The sequence below is a fragment of the Lepidochelys kempii genome, chromosome 2 (assembly GCF_965140265.1).
Source record: "Lepidochelys kempii isolate rLepKem1 chromosome 2, rLepKem1.hap2, whole genome shotgun sequence".
NCBI classification, from domain to species: Eukaryota; Metazoa; Chordata; order Testudines; family Cheloniidae; genus Lepidochelys; species Lepidochelys kempii.
In genome coordinates this window covers 214,127,966-214,145,421 of record NC_133257.1, presented here as the reverse complement: position 1 = coordinate 214,145,421, position 17,456 = coordinate 214,127,966, and the positions used below count along the sequence as shown (strand labels likewise).

The 17,456-nt window shown below is 40.4% G+C and overlaps 1 protein-coding gene across 5 annotated transcripts in view; it reads left to right on the top strand.

Annotated features, from left to right (window-relative positions):
- The window catches only part of BZW2 (basic leucine zipper and W2 domains 2), a 77,604-nt gene that overhangs the window by 1,600 nt on the left and 58,548 nt on the right, over positions 1–17,456 (top strand). Inside the window, exon 2 of one of the 5 annotated variants that reach the window (XM_073333790.1) lies at positions 4,086–4,135. The exons of the other annotated variants lie outside the window; for them this stretch is intronic. The gene's annotated coding sequence lies outside the window, so the exon portion shown is untranslated. The remainder of the gene's footprint in view (positions 1–4,085; positions 4,136–17,456) is intronic. 5 annotated transcript variants of the gene reach the window in all.

Genomic DNA, 17,456 nt, shown 5'->3' with positions numbered 1-17,456 from the left:
CCCCCACCCAATTGGTAGGTGGATTTCCCGGCTTGGTTGTGTTTTAAAATATGCCTCCTGCATGAATTCTGGGATGTGCGTTGTGACCCTGGTGGTATTATTTTAAATATATCACTATATAATTAAAAATAAAACGGCTGAGGTCATTTTTTAGGAGTGCAAATTATAAATTGTGGTTGCAGGTGTCTGCTGACCTGTGGGTCAGTAACACCTTCCGGGGTTTATTTAAAGTACTTTTAACAGACCTCATTTATAATATGTCCAGTTCTATTTTATTTTTATGCTCACAAAGTTAATTAGCTTTCAGGTAGACAGTTTTTTCTCCCCATCAAAACTCCAGGTTCAAGACTTGTGAAAATACGCAGCTGGAAATTTTACTAAATATGCATTTGTACTCTTTATACCTATTTATACCCATCCATCAAAATTGCATTGCAGTTATAAGAGGATGAATTAAAGGCCCAATGTAAAACTAACAGATCCATGAAATACAACAGAGTCTATTCAGGATATGGTAGATTAAAATTCCAGTTGACAATTTATCTTGAACTACCTAGTAGATGTGAAATGGATTAAATGACTTGTAAAGGGAAAATATAGGTTTGTGCCATTCTGTTGTTTTTCTGATATATAAGAAGACCTGTACACTACTTGTTTCTGCTTCCTCCTTCCCACATTAGTAATTCAGTCAGGGTGGATTTTAAAAAAACAGTAATATGAATTTAAAAAAAAAACACCTATTTAAAATTAAATTTCAAACTGACAACCTAAGTTAAAGCTAAAACTTATTATAATCTATTAAAATTTAAATTAAATTAAAATATTCAGGCAGCATATGTTTGCTGCTAATGTTTTAAAGAACGTCCGCCTACTGTGCTGATGGGAGTCATTGGTTAAGCACTGGCTAGCGTGTGTTCAAGTGCTGAACCTGCTGTAGACAACACTGTCCTCTTCTGCAGGTGAACAGAGATGATCATCATTTCAGTTTGTTTTGCTAATTCAGTTCAATAACTAGCTCATTCGAAGTTGAGAAACTGAGAGTTGAAAAAGCTACAAAGCTTGTTTTCCTCTTCCAGTATGAATAAAAACAAGTTGTTAGATGATGAGATTTGTAGTTCTAAAATCTTGAAGGATGTGGTGACCAGAAACATTGAGTTCATTCCATTAGCTACAGATAATTTCTTTTGTTAATAAATCAGCTAGTTTTAGATGCAAAACATATTAAACTTTTTTTTCTTGTGTATACAGCACAACATTTAAGGTAGTTTTATTTAACTATATAAAACAATTTAAACATGCTGCTTTTGTACATGCATAGGCCTTCCCTGAATTAATTCCTGTTTGAATTAGAGCATATCTTTTAGAAAAACATTCAATCCTGATTTAACAATTGCCGGTGTTGGAGAATTCTTCATAACACTTGGTAAGTTGTTCCAATGGTTCCTTATCCTCACTGTTTAAAAAATTGTGCCTCATTTTAAGACTGAATTAGTGTAGCTTCAGCTTGCTGACAGTGAATCTTGTTATACCTTTGCTAGATTGAAGACACCTTTAATACTGCATTTCTATTCCCTGCGTAGGTACTTACAGGCTGTAATCAAGTCACCTTCACCTTTTCTTTAACAAGCTAAGCTTTAGTCTTTCACTTTTAGGCATGTTTTCTAGTCCTTTAATAATTCTTGTGAAACTTCTTCTCTGAAACTTCTCCATAAAAATACTGAAGGAAAAAGTGCTCTTTTTTAAGGATCCAACTCTCCATTCCTCTAGCTGAGGGCTCAGAGAGCTTTCAATATGCTTTTCTTAGGCTATGTCTACACTAGAGAGCTTACAGCAGCAGAGCTGTACTGATGCAGCTGCGCTTCTGTAAGATCTCTTGTGTAGCTGCTCTATGCTGATGGGAGAAGCTCTCCTGCCAACATGGCGCTGCCCACATCGGTGCTTATGGTGGTGTAACTTATGTCGCTTGGGGGCGGGGGTGTGTTTTTCACACCCCTTAAGGTATGTCTACGCTACGAAATTAGGTCAATTTTATAGAAGTCGAATTTTAGAAATCAATTTTGTACAGTCAATTGTGTATGTCCCCACTAAGCACATTAAGTTGGTGGAGTGCGTCCTCACTACCGTGGCTAGCATTGACTCACGGAGCGGTGCACTGTGGGAAGCTATCCCACAGTCTCTGCTGCCTATTGGAATTAAAATCAACAGAATTCGGTTTCCAGGCAGCCCTGGTAAGCCAAAGGGTACGCAGGGTTGGCTTCTTCTGCCTTCATAACATGTGGGAATGGTTTCAAACTGCAGCGCCCTCCTTTCCCATAGCAACCAATGTTGGTTGGGTTTACCATTTAAAAGGAGGGGCTGCGGTTTTGGGGTGGATGTGCTCCCCACACCCCACCACCTGGCTATTCTCTGGGATGATCCCTTCACCCCTCCCCCCACCACGTGACTATTCTCAGGGATGATCCCTTTTAGCCAAGCACAAACAGCCCAGCGTGAACAGGGTCCTTTTACTGTTCCCTTACAAAAATTCCCCTATTTCAACCAGGTGACCATGAATGATATCACTCTCTGAGGCTAACACAGAAAGATAAAGACTGAATGTTGCTTGAATGTGACCAAAACCAGGACCATTTGCTGCCATGCTTTGTGCTGCAATGATTCCAGACTATTTGCTCCTGGCTTGGTATGGTAAAGTGTCCTACTGTGGAGGACGAAATACGGCAGCCCTCCCCAGAAACCTTCTGCAAAGGTTTTCACAGTATCTCCAGGAGAGCTTCATAGAGATGTCCCTGGAGGATTCCTGCTCCATCCCCAGACACGTTAACAGACTTTTCCAGTAGCTGTACTGGCCACGAATGCATCCCAAGTCTTCAGGGCAAATCAAACATTAAACACTATTGCTTTTAAACCCTGTGTTTTAGTTACAAATGTGCACTCACCAGAGGTGCCTGCTCTGCCTTCAGGGTTGGGGATCCTGCCTTGGGAGGGTATTGGTTCCAGGGTGATGAAAAGGTCCTGGCTGCCAGGGAGAATGGATTCACTGCTTGCCTGCTGCGCATTCTCCTTCTCCTCCTTCTCCGCCTCCTCATCCACAAAATCCTCCTCTGTGTTGCGTGAGACTCCCCCCTTGCAGGTGTCCACAGACAGTGGTGGGGTAGTGGTAGGGTCCCCCCCTAAAATGCCATGCAGCTGATCACAGAAGTGGCATGTATGGGGCTCTGACCCAGAGCGACCGTTTGCCTCCTTTGTCTTTTGGTAGGCTTGCCTGAGTTCCATGACTTTCACTGCTGTGTATCCTTGTTGTAGCCTCTGTCCATCACGCCCTGTGCAATTTTGGCATATATATTAGCATTTCTTCTTTTTGATCAGAGTTCTGCCTGTACAGATTCTTCTCCCCATACAGCAATCAGATCCAGTGTCTCCTGTTCGCTCCATGCTAGAGCTCGTTTGCGATTCTGGGGGGACTGCATGATCACCTGTGCTGCTGAGCTCTCCACGCTGACCAAACAGGAAATGAAATTCAAAAGTTTCTGGAGCTTTTCCTGTGTACCTGGCTAGTGCATCGGAGTTGAAAGCCCTGTCCAGACCGGTCACATTGGAGCACTCTGGGATAGCTCCTGGAGGCCAGTAACGTCGATTTGTGTCCGCACTACCCCAAATTCGACCCAGCAAGGTCAATTTTAGCGCTACTCCCCTCACTGGGGAGGAGTACAGAAGTCAATTTTAAGAGCCCTTTAGGTCGACGGAACGGGGTTGCTTGTGTAGACGCATTCATTATAAAATCGACCTAACACGGCTAAATTTTACCTAACTCTGTAGTATAGACCAGGGCTTAGTGACGTAAGTTTTGCTGACATAAGCGCCAGTGTGGGAAGTGCTATGTTAGCAGGAGAGCATCTCCCATCAGCATAGAGCAGCTACACAAGAGATATTACAGAAGCGCCGACATAAGTGGTAGTGTTGACATAGCCCTAGTCACCCAAGAAACTTAACGAAAACAGGGAAGTAAAAAGTCTCTTCTTGTCTTGAAAATTCTTAAGAAACATCAAGAGAAATTGAGTGTGTGCTCTTTTTTGTTTCTTTTATAGGTAATCTTTTAAGAGATTGTTTAATCAACCAACTGAATTTTCTTCCATTGGTAGGTGCAAGTCAGATCATTATTTTATCTGAACATATTTTTGTGGTGTTTAAATCTTACTCCGTTGTTTCAGTGGTGTGAATTGCCTCACTGAGTTTCAAAAATCAATGAAGTCCATCGATGTATAACATATGTCTTGTTTTGTTACTGCTGTTATAATAAATATACAAGTGCTTGTGGATTCTGTTTTATTGTACCCACATTCCAGATTACCCCTCTTCTGTCCACTAGTTTTTAATTACAGGGACTGTTTGGATTGCCACAGTTTGCCATAGTCTCTTCCATTCATAATTTAAACAAAAAACCTTAGCTGCTTTGTAAATGTGCTCTAACTAAATTTTGTAAATGTAATCTACCTAACTTCCCTCTATGTGCTGGCAATACTCCTACTAATGCAGCCCAATATGCCATTAGCCTTCTTGGCAACAAGGGCACACTGTTGACTCATATCCAGCTTCTTCACTGTAATCCCCAGGTCCTTTTCTATAGAACAGTCGGTCTGAAGCCTGTAGCGGTGCATGGAATCCTAAGTGCAGGGCTCTGCACTTGTCCTTGTTGAATTTCATCAGATGTCTTTTAGCCCAATCCTCCAATTTGTCTAGGTCACTCTGGACCCTGTCCCTACCCTTCAGTGTATCTGCCTCTCCCACCATCTTAGTGTCATCCGTGAACTTGCTGAGGGGCAATCCATCCAGATCATTAATGTACATGTTGAAAAAAACCGGTCCCAGGACAGACCCCTGGGGCACTCTGCTTGATACTGGCTGCCAACTAGATATCAAGCTGTTGATTACTAGCCATTGAGCCCAACGATCTAGCCAGCTTTCTGTCCTTATACATGACTATTTAGGAATGTTTTGTGCACTGAGTGATTATTAAGCTCAGCTTGCCTGTTTATTTTTGATGTTTTCTCAGCTTGTTCATAGAATTTTCATTCTGATTGCTCAGATTTAAGGACCCCTTATTTATGCTGCACTGAAGGCAATAAACTGTCATCTATGTGTGTGTCACTGTTAGAGTCTACAAATAAAAACAGTTCCATATTGAGATGTCAGAGATACTATATATTTCATCTCAGGGTTTATGTGGGTGAATATTTTAAATGTGGGCTTGGGAAGAGATACAACTTGCTTGAATGCTTAAAAATCACTGAAAAATATGATTTCTTCCCCAATTTGTTACAGTTGTTTTTCATTATTCTGGAAATACTGATTATCCATCCAAAGGCAACTGAAATATCCAGTAATAGTGCCACATTGGAAAGAAGTTGACAAATGAAAAAAATCTGTGTTTCTCCTTGGCGTGCTTGTGGACTATTTTTCTGGTCTGTGATGTCTAAGGACACTTCTAAATTTGTTGTCCCACTTCAAAATATGATTGCTTTTTTGGGTCTCTTTCATGATTCACAAGTCAGAAAACTAATCTGATTGCTCTAAGGATAGACCCTGGGACATACCCATTATTTTGTCAGAAATAATGCATCTCAAGACTTTTCAGACAAAAATATGTTTATTGGCCTTAAGTGGTTCAGCAGCTTTGCTCTATTATAAAACAGACAAACTAGTTAACTTAAGAACTTTCTGGGGATAAAAATATTTCAGGGACATGTGTTTTGTGCTATATAACTCCACATCGTTTATTTCTGGAAAAAAATACATTTTATATCCTTTTATACAGAGGTAGAGATATTAAAAATATATATAAACCCTACAGTCAGTACGTGGTAAAGATTCTTTTTATAGAATTATTTTTTTTATGTTGGGGTATGGTGGAACAAGGCAAGTGTGATGAAGAGATGCTATGTATTTGTGTCACATAACTGATCTAAGAATAGAGTGATTTAGGCCCCAGTCCTGCAATGGATCCATAAGAGTGCAAGCATCTGTCCCTGTGGTTCAAATTGTGCAGTATCAGGGCCTTACTGACACATACTACCTAACTTGAATAAAAATAATTAGGTGATAGGCTAGCTAGATGAGATGTGCAAGAAGAAAGCTGGTGATTTGTAGGTAAACAATGTTGCAATTTTCTCTTGTTCAGTTTGTTACCAGTCCAGCACAGGATATGCTCTTCTCATATAGTAACTTTTATTTATATGTTACATAGGAAGCTCTTGGTGAACGTTTTTAAATACTGTATTACTCTTCTGTTGATTTTTAGTTTCCGAGAACACAGGAAAGTTCTGCTAGGAAAATAAATTGGTAGTTATTCTTACCACATGATAGAAATCTTGCCTAGAGGCAGCCTTTTGTTTCTATGCTTCATAGAGCTTTGGAAGTTGGAAATTCTTTTTAAAAAGGATTTTCACACAGTGAACATCTTTACATTCATTGCAACAGGATGATCCACTTTAGGTCTATGCATAGGAACGTAGGTCTCCTGAACTGAGTTATCCTGATGTCAGATAGTTGAGTCTTGTGTAAAGGTGCACTATAATTATGTGATGAGTCATGCTAGCAAATGGATCTTGTTAGCTCCGACCAGGCTATAAAAGAGGGTAAATTAGCCATGGCTAGAAGAAAAAATTAGGGTTGGGAAAGTTATGCAATGAAAACCTTAGAGGTCATGCAGGGAAACCTTTAGAAAATGGGAAAGATGGAGACTGATGAGTGGGGTTTATACTTGGTGGTGGTTCTAGTTGACAGTAAAGATAAACTCCAGGAACATGACACATAGACCATATTAAATACATTATCTGTTCAGAGGAAACACGGGAAAAGGGGGAGAAATTGGTAGCCCTACCCACATAATTCTAGACCTCTGCAGGTGTGTGGCAGAGGGTTATTGGTGACTTCATGTTTATAGTCAAGGCCCAGCATATTTGGTGGTAAGTGGAACAGGATTTCTTTAGCTTTCCAATACGGCAGAATGGACATTGTATGAATGATAAACTAAAAAAATGAAGATATTTAGTGAAATTAATAATACAATCAATTTTATATCATTCATTTCTCCTATTCTGCCCCTAATTTATTAATTTTCAATGTGCTGCAGATTTTTATATAGATAATTAATAACTATACATATCTAGAAATTGTTGGGGGTAAACTGGAGATCTAAGCATCCGAGTAGGTGACTATTAAGTCTGTTCACACGCAAGAAGGGTTGGGATGTGGTTTAGGACTGAGATAATCACAGTAGCTGAATATCTGCTCAAATGATTAGCAGTGACATAGCTAGTAATCTTGACATTTTAGACCGACATAATTGGGCTTCAGAAATAAACAACTTAAATGAATTCAGTGATTCACACTTCTCAAATACTTTTTCAGTCTGCGCACATGGAAAAACTACGTTTTGGTTCATGTTTGGGAGCGGAGGCTTTCTTCACAACCTTAAATATAAGAGAGAACTTAAAAGCAAAAGCTCACGCTGAAGAACAATTATGTGATAAATTCTGTTGCTGTGGCATGGGACCCTGCCCATAGGTTCTGTGTTCTAGTGACACATAGTGATTTATTTAGTAGTTTTCTAGAACCAAACCTACTCCCTTCTTTAGCGGAGTCAGGTATCTGAAGCACTGGAACTGTGCAGGTATCCACTTCCCCATCTCATTGCTGCGGGAGACAACATTGTCAGGAAATGACTTATTCTTTCTCTCACTGTCTTGTGATAAGCTATGACCCATCCATGGCTTTGAAATTGTCTGGTATTATACAGTTCTCTCCCCCCGCCCCCTTCAGTGGTATCTTCAGAGAATTACTCTCAAATGAACTGTCTCGTCCCATCTCCATCCCCCATTTGTGAAAACCCCAGCTGACAGTTTTATTTTTTTTTTCTGTCTTTTGAGTTTGGACAGATTATTTATTTAGCCCTAATACATTTTTCAGTCTTGGGATGATAAACAAAGTAGTCCAGTTGATTGCAGCATAGTTGCAACATTTAACGTTTTACCAGGGACACTTTTTTTTTTCTCCCATTGTGTTGTGTCCCTTTTGACTCTTTCATTCTGTTCCCAGTGGCTGCAATTTACTGTTGGTTGATAGATCCTGACAACATTTGAATGTTATAGACAGCATCGAAGTGGGGAGAAAAATGGCACACGCCTTTAACTGTGCTGAAATTCCTTTGACTGGGAATAATTTTTGCAGTGACAGGGTGGGTGTATGGTAGGATTTAACTGGGTACTCATGATAGCAAGAATGTGCAATAAAATTAGGAACAACTGGCGCATGTGAGTTGTCATTACAGACTTCAAATAGATGCAACCTAAAGAGTTTTTATTGTGATTTGAATAAACACTAATAATAATCAAGCCCCCCACGCAACCACAAACCGATCTAAGTGCCCCATTATTTCGCTGATTTCAGACCTGAAAACCTGATGCCATATCATACTGTTCCTATAGAAAATTTTCAAGTAACTTTAAAAAATAAATTGACTCAATACTGACATTCAATTTAGATTGTAAAAGTGTAATTTCTTACAGAATAAGGCATTCTACTAAGGATGTAATTTATTAACAATATGGGTGATCAACAGGACCACAGTACTATAAGTGAAGTGAAACAGAATGATGTCATCTTTAAATTCACAATGCAGGCTAGACTAGGGAATTTTACTCCACAATTTCCCACTGATGCTGTGCTGGTGTCAATGTGGTGGGAGCTCTACTGTAGACAAGGCTTTAGCCTCTGACAGCTTATGGCGTTTTTGCCACCACGTCAAGTAACCATGCTCCAGTCTTCCCTATAGTACAGCTCCCACTTGTGTAGGTGAAATAGTGGTAGTTAAAATGTGTATGTGTTCATACAGTTCTGGAGAACCCAGACAGTTTTGTAAAATGATCCAGCACACTATGCCACAACTCAGTTGGCTTTGTTTTTAATCTGATTGCACTGTTACTGCATGTCAGTAGTACAGAAAAGCAGATACAAATTAGAGAAGGGACATGCTAATCACTCTGCCTTCTAGCTCCTAAGGTTTACACTGCTATTTTATTTGACTTCAAAGTATAAAACTATTTCTCAACCTGAAATTTCAGTCACATTAATGTAGTATATTTGTGTGCAAAATGTATGATCTGATTGTATTTACAATAAAAATCATTCATAAATAATTCTGCTTTTCACAAATATCTATCAGATGCATGGGTAATAAAGCAAAGCTAAGGCATGATTTCATCATTGTCGCCCTCATCCTTCCTTTCATTTGTCTGTTCCTATCACTTGTTGTGCTGTTTAAACTTAGGATAGGTATAACTACAAAGTTTTGTTGGAATAGCTATGTCAGTCAGAGGTTTTTAAAAACAAACAAACAAAACCTTCACACCCCTTAGCTGACATACCCTTGCCAACCAAATTCCTAGTGCAAACACAGCTATGCTGACAGATGAGTGCTTCTGTTGGGGAAGCTAATGCTATTTGGGGAGATGGTGTTATTAGGCCAACAGAAAAATGCCTTCTGTTGGCATAATCTGTGTCTACTAGGTGGTTCGGCAGGTATAGCTATAGCGGTGTAGCTATGCCAGTAAAGCAGTTGGAGAGTAGACAAGGCCTTAGACTGTGAACTCTTTGGGCTAGGGACGATGTATTTTACTTGTTTGTAAAGTGCCCAACACCCTTATATGGCTGTATTAATAATCATCATCACATATTTATGATCTTAGTTTGTAGATTTAAACTCGTGGACAAATGTAATCTAGAATTAAATTTTAGTCCAGGTATAGTGTGGGAAAAGAATAATAAATGGAAACTGGATTATTCAAGTTTAAAATTTTACAGAGAAAGCGTAATATTTTGTATGTTTCTGTGGCTAGTTCCATATACCACAGGAAAAATAACACAAGGAACAATTTTGTCATGCACAGCATAGCAAAGCAGATAATCAAACATGTTGGGGATCCACCTGACGTCTGCGTTGTCATGGCATTTCCAATATCAGCACAGTGTCTCTTCTTTTGCAAACCTTCATTTCAGCAAATGTTCTGTATATCAGAACCTTACTATAAGTATTCTTGATAGAAATTGTATCTTTTCTTATACTGTTGTTTTACAAACTTTTCATGAAAGGTATTTTGTGGGTTTTGATGCTTCATGGAAAAACTTGAAATAAATATTGATTAAAAGCATATCTAATTTTTTATATACTGTGACAAAGTTCCTCCTCTGCCTTGGTGGGTCCTGCACTTATTGACAGATTTGCTCGTCTCAGAGATTCATGGCAGCCCTCAGTTTGGCCACATTTGCTAGTGGCTCAAACCTGCTGTTCACTCAGCTAACTTCATCACTGGCCAGCATGGGGAAAAAGAAGGAATAATCTCCAGTCTCTGCTGATCCACCTAGTGGGTTGCGGGACAGGCCAGGGACCTTCCCCTCTGGTGGGACCCACAGTCCAGGTCAACTTCTCTTTTATCCAGTAGAGGGAAGGGTAATGGGGGGAAACCAGGCCTGCCCTCTATTCCGGGTTCCAGACCAGGGCCCTGTGGATCACAACTGTCTACAGTGTTTCTTGTAATAGCAGTGTGACAGCTACAACTTCCTGGGCTACTTCCCCATGGTCTCCTCCCAGCGCCTTCGTTCTCACCACAGGACCTTCCTCCTGATGCCAGATAGTGTTTGTACTCCTCAGTCCTCCAACAGCACGCCCTCTCATTCTCAGCGCCCCTCACTGACTGAGGTGAAGTCCTTTTTAAGCCAGGTGTCCTGATTAGCCTGCCTATCTTAATTGATTCTAGCAGCTTCTTATTGGCTCCAGATTTCCTAATTAGCCTGCCTGCCTTAATTGGTTCTGGCAAGTTCCTGATTGTTCTGGAACCGCCCCTGCTACCTTACTCAGGAAAAAGGGGACTGCTTAATCTAGGGCTAATATATTTGCCTTCTATCGCTCTCCTGTAGCCATCTGTCCCGAACCTGTCACAATACATTATCTTCTGTTTTAATTTTTCTTCTTCTTACAGAATGCATATGCATAAAAACAAGGTCTTGGTTGTCTTTATAGTTTGTCTGCTCCTGCTGCTTAATCGTTAGCTGAAGTTATAACCCTCTGTTTGACATCAACTGGTTGCTGTGAAAATTCTGATGCCAATAATACAAAATGGACTTCAGGTGGAAAATAAACAGCAGGAGCAGATGAAATCAAATAAAGATTCTGCTTTCCTGACAATAGCTATCATTTTAAAGAGTGCGTGAAGAGGAACACAGAAATTATTCTAATCAGAATGAACAAGAATCTGTTTACCCTGGGATAAACTCAGACTAATTGCATTGACTTCAGTGAGTTACTCACTTCTGTTGGGACTACTCATGTGCGGAAGGTTAAACAAGTATACATTTACATGATTGGAACATCACCTTAACATTCCTTAAGGCATGTGTTTTGCTTTTTTTGATGTTTTACGAACAGATTTTTTTTTAAGACCGCTGTAAAAATGAACTCCTTCTTGAGTAACTTTTTCAAACCAAAGGAGTACTTGTGGCACCTTACAGACTAACAAATTTATTTTAGCATAAGCTTTCGTGAGCTACAGCATCCGATGAAGTGAGCTGTAGCTCACGAAAGCTTTTGCTCAAATAAATTTGTTAGTGTCTAAGGTGCCACAAGTACTCCTTTTCTTTTTGCGAAAACAGACTAACACGGCTGCTACTCTGAAACCTGAAATTTTTCAAACCAAAAGATTCTGCTATAATGAGGGCCAGATTCTATATTCCTGACACCAATGACATTCCAGGGGCCTCAGTAGTGCACTTTTCACATTCAAAACTCCTGTTCCCAATGGCAGTTTTGTATATGCAAAGAATGCAAAATCAGCTGCCTTGGTGAAGATTTTGCTTGTGGGAGGAAGGTGGTGGAGAAAAGGAAGAGGTCTGAATCCAGTTTTAATGGATGAGGAATCTCTGAGAAGGTGAGAATTTGGAGGTTTTTATCCACTTCAGAGGCTGGGTAAGTTACTGGCATCATATATTTCCTATAGTTTTATATTTCTCTCTGCTACCAAAAGGTTGTTGCTTCAAGTCACAAATGCACAAAAAATGTATTCATTACTTGTGACAGCATTCAGTTTGGAATGTTATAAACATGAATGTTGAGTCTTGTGGTGAATCAAGATGACTGGCCCAGGTCACTGTGTTACTTGTATTTGTCCTGGTGAGACAACATCTAGTTTAGGCTGGGTTTCTTAAAGGGGGAAATGTTGACTCAAATTCTGACCAGTTACACCAGTGTAAGCCCTGCGTAATTCACTGAAGTCAATAGCGTTAGTCTGAGTTCACTCCACTGTAAGTAGATTTTGGTCCATTCTGATTAGAATAACTTACTTCTCTTCACTCACTCTTTATAATGGTAAATACTTTTGTGAAAGGAAAATCTTTGTTTGATTTCATCTGCTCCTGCTGTTTGTTCTCCACCTAAAGTAAAGATTATGATTATGACATCAGAATTTTCACAGCAACTAACTGATGTCAAACAGAGGTGAAATGTTTGCTTTCCTCCCCCACCACAGTCAGAGCACTTCTGAGGCAAATTGACTTCACTGAATTCTTTCCACAGTTTTTCAAAATGAGGAGAAGAATTTTATAATCATAGATCTGAAATTTTTCAAAGTGATGACCTGTCTTCATTATTGTCCCTTCATGCACTGGTATCTTCATCCTCAGCACTACATAACATACCTGTTTGGTGGAAGAAGGAACAACTTCACCACCATGTTTTTTATTTAATTATTTTAATTCCAAAATGGACATGGGCTAAGATTTGTGTAATTCTGAATCTTGGATTCTCTAGATCAACTAGATAATCTTTGGGTTGAGATACTTTTATCACTGATTGAAGGGTAATATCCAAAGATATCTGTCTTCATTGTTTGTTCACTGTCTCCTGTTTCTTCCATCTATTTCTTTACTCCCTCTTTTCCCTCCACTAATGTTCCTTTTAGAATATGAGCTCCTATGGGGCTAATTGCCGTCCAAATGAAGGTGGTGAAATTGCTTTGTTAGGTGAGCAGGTGACCTACATATGTTGGCATTGTGCCTAATACATCGGTTCTTGCAACAATTTTTTTGGTGGCCTCAGACTGCGGCCACTGACTCTTGCTGGTGGCCACACTGACGCTTTCTCCTAAAATTATTTATTTTTTCCTAAAGTTAATAAAATAATATGCACACATATACATCCAAATCATTGTAATCTAGTTATGTACAGTTTGGGGATTTTTTTTGCAGACTCAGTAATAAAAATTATGCACAGTTATCTCTCTCATTACTGGACCTAACAGAATAGAAACACAAATAAGGTGCTTTGTACTCTTGTCTTTTTGATTATTGTTTCTTTTGCTTTTTTGGTAAAAGTGGTTGTCTATGTAACAATTCTGAAATAAATTTAAAAATGCTTTGACATAATAGAAGTCCAAATAATAATGAAAAAGATATCTGGTGGCTTGGTTCTGGGGAGGGGAGGAGAGGCATGGCTGTGGCTGGCCTGGGACGACTCTGGGCAATTGGTGGGGCTCGGGGTTTCTCCGGCTGTGGAGGGGGAGGGGTGCTTGGGGCTTCTCTGGGTGGGGGGCTTGTGGCTGCAGGCACAGTGGGTCTCGGGGCTCCAGCTGCTGGGGGAGGGGGAGCACAGGCAGATGGGGTGGAGTTGGGGGCTAGCCTCTCCAAAGGGGGGGCTCTACTTGATACCCATGCACCCGCCGCTCACCTCCTCACCCCATACCCGGCTCCTGTGTCCCTCCTCAACCCCCAGCCTGGTGCGAGAACCACTGCTCGCTGGTGGCTCACCGCTCATCTCCTCACTCCCCCGCTTGCAGCTAGCCCCCCCGGCCTGCCTCCTTACCCTGCTGGAGGCTCACCCCTCGCCTACTTACTCCCCTGCCAGGCCCTCCCACCGGTTGCTCTCCTTGCCACTCGCCTTCTCACCCCCTCCTCGCCAACTCACCTTGCTCCTTAAGCGTTGTGTGTCCCACCTGTGTCTCCAGAAAGGCGGCACATGCAGGAGCAGCAGGGAGGAAGGAGAGGGCCTGATGCTTCCTTCCCCACTGCCCAGGAAACTGCCATGGCTGCAGGGAAACCCCTTGGTGGCCACATGCAGCCACGGTGGCTCCATTTGCTAAATGGTGGCCTAGTATTTGCTCTAATGCTGTAGGTAGTGTATTTACCTAATTAGCCCAGAAAGATGATTATAGCTGATTATTATTTTTGTTTTGCCGTTTGTATTTTGAATGATTGCACGTCAACTTCCAAATGACCGCAACAAAATTGCTTATGTATTTACAGCTTGTATTGAACAGAATTACATCAGTAACTGCCAAGAAAACAAACTTAGTATGTCTGATAAAGTGGTCTCTGTGCATCTGAATATTTACTGGTTTATATTAGATCATGGACTTCAGGAATAACTATATCACCAATATTACTGGCCCCTCTGAAAATATCTGTCTTTTCTGGATTGTAACTAACCAACCATGAGAGAGAAGAAATAGCCACAGGGATTAGGAGACTGGTAACGAGATATGGAGTGTTATTAATTGGTTGTAGGGTTTCTCTTTCCAAGTGAACATTGCTCACAGCATAATTGACATGAACTGACATTTTTAGAGTATCTGAGTTAGTTTCTACATATGCATAACATCCAACATCACTGCTGATTACATCCTGCACTGTATCTTTTTAACCAGGGAATATTAGAATTCAGGTTTCCCAAAACTGCTTTATAAACCTGAGGTTAAAAAGGAACATGTTAACTTGGTGATCTGCCTCATCTAGCACCTTCTCTAAAAGAACAGAATCCTACTGTAAAACTTGCATTGCTGCTTATAGCAGTTGGCTTTTATTAAAGCAGAGGCTTTCACTGCGTAAAAACATAGAATGTCTTGCCTATTAATAACTCTTTCCTGTATGTGTGTTTAGTTGATTAAATAAACCTGTAAAAGCGTAGGCAACATACTTATGTCGAGTAAAAAGCCTATATATACAAAATAAATGAATAGTTTAACAAAATGCCTCTCTCTCTCTCTCTCTCTCTCTCCATGACAGGCAGGAGCTGTGCTGAGAAGGCAGGAAGGCAGATTCTCTTAGAGGAGTATCATTTGCCACTAGAGTTCTTGCTGTATGGTTACTGCTTGAAAAATCCACCTAATGACGAGTAGGGAACTCTCCTGGCAGTTGGAGGCTTTTTTCCCTGTAAAAATCTACTCTCAATGTTTTTTAAATCTAGCCCTTTATCCTTCTGAAGACAAGGATTTCCACTACTACAATGCTGTATTTCTGAGTCAGTGGACAGCCCCACTGCCTTTGCTGGTGCTAAGAACTTTAAGTATCAGAAAAATGAAACTGTGAAGTCTCTCAGATGAGTTTTACTGGTGCTATTAATTGCAGCAGTGGCACTGAAAAAATGTTATTTATTCTGCTACTTCTGGAGAAAGCTAGTAGCAGGAGAGGCAAGCACTAAAAGCTATTTGTTGGGGAGGAGGACGTAACAAAGCAGAAGAGATGGGTTGTGTAGAAGAGGACCCCACTCTGTCATACCAGCCAGAAGCTTGGTGTTGCTGACAATAGCAAAACCCACTTCTGTCCAGTAGGAGACTCCAGGAATTGGGAAGAGAGGACATAGGGAGAAAATGGATCCTTCTAGCTTCCAGCATGGAGATGGGGAGTTTCAAACTTATCAAGTACCTACAAGCCAGAGACTGGTTTAGAAGATGAAGCACTTGTGCAGGGTCCCAGGACAGCACCCTAGTAGGAACCTGTGTCCTCCCCTTTACCAATGGGTGGTGTGGGTGTGTGTCGGGGTTGTGGGGTGGGGGTTGCTGGTGCTCCCTTTCATCACCCAAGTTCTTTCATACTGTCTTGTATTTAGCTGGCATAGTACTTTTGTAAGCAGGTGTCTGGTAACCTTTTAAATTCCTGAATAAATTACTCCTACAATAGAAAAACCATAGAGTAACTCTAATAAATAGGTTTCTCCCAAATGCATTATGGACTAGCTCTGCTACAACCGCCTCTGCTAAAGTTTGTTTAAATTAGATTGGGCCAAGATGTGGCATTATAACATACTGGTACCTCTTTCATGTTGCTGGCTTATTCACCCGAATCTCAATTTACTTTCTTTTAGTCTCTAGCCATTATGGTTTCTGGGATAAACTCTGCTTACATTTTTAAGGCTAAACAATACAGCCATGCATTTGAAAAATCATAGTCTGAACATCTGAAAAATGTATTGAGTGGCTTCAGGTGTAAGTGGAATGGATTTTGTGTGTGAAGCTTGGAAGAGTATTATACTTTCAGGTTTTTTTTTCTAATTTGACCCCTAATTATACCAACACCTCTAATCCACTTCTTCTCCCATGAGATATTTGTTCTGGAAGGACATGCCAGCTGTGAGTTTGTACCTTAACCTAACACCAGTCAGGTATCTTATTTAGAAATACTGTAGTATTCCAAAATGTACATTGTTTTGACATCCTCTAGCAGCACAAAACTCTTGCAAGAAGAATGCTAAATTAAAAGTTTCTGGGAGTACATCATCCTCACAAAACTAACTTTTATCTGTGCCTAATCACAGTTTCTGAAAAAACTTCCGTTACTGATACTCAGTTTTTCAAGTGTCAGCAGCTAACACATGATGGTATACTCTTTACCCTCTTCTTTGTTTTAATTTCACCAGGCATTAATAATAAAGAAAAATTTCCCCCTAGTTATATTTAGTACCTACTATATTTTGTAATCTGCCACTACACTATCTTAACAAGATATCCAGTGGCAACTGTGGCACTCTTCCAAATATGAAAGTAGAGGTCGGTATGTAGTTGCCTCATGTGCTATACAGTAATAAGAAAAATCCATTCATAAAACAGGAGGTAACTTTCCAGCAGAGAAACACAGGATTAATAATGATCACTTATTTAAATATTAAGGACCAGACTTTGGTACGCTCCTGTTAAACAGCATCTTATTCCATAAGTAGTCCCATCTAAGTTACTTGTGGAGTAAGGTGCTACTGGGTGTGAGTGAAGGTATCAGAATCTGATCTTCGTTAAGTAAGTGCACTATCCCCTAAGGCTCTAACTTCTCATCCCTAGTGCTGGCTGTTCCAGGCACAATGCCAAGGTAAATGTGGAGGCTTCCAGTGCTGTTCTCTTGCTGCATTTGTGCTGTGGCTAAATAAAGCTCTCCAGTCTCTGGTGTTCTTGAGCTGGCATCTTTTGTAAGACCTATATTTTCTTTTGGTGGGGCAGGGAATGACTCTGGAAATACTGTACATATTACTGTAAAACCTGAAATTAACAGGATACTGGTCAGTTTCTGCTGCCCAAATGGCCATGAAAGTGATCGGGTCCTGGCAGTTTCCCTTTGTTGCTCCAGTAGAGTGACGCTATTCATGGAGG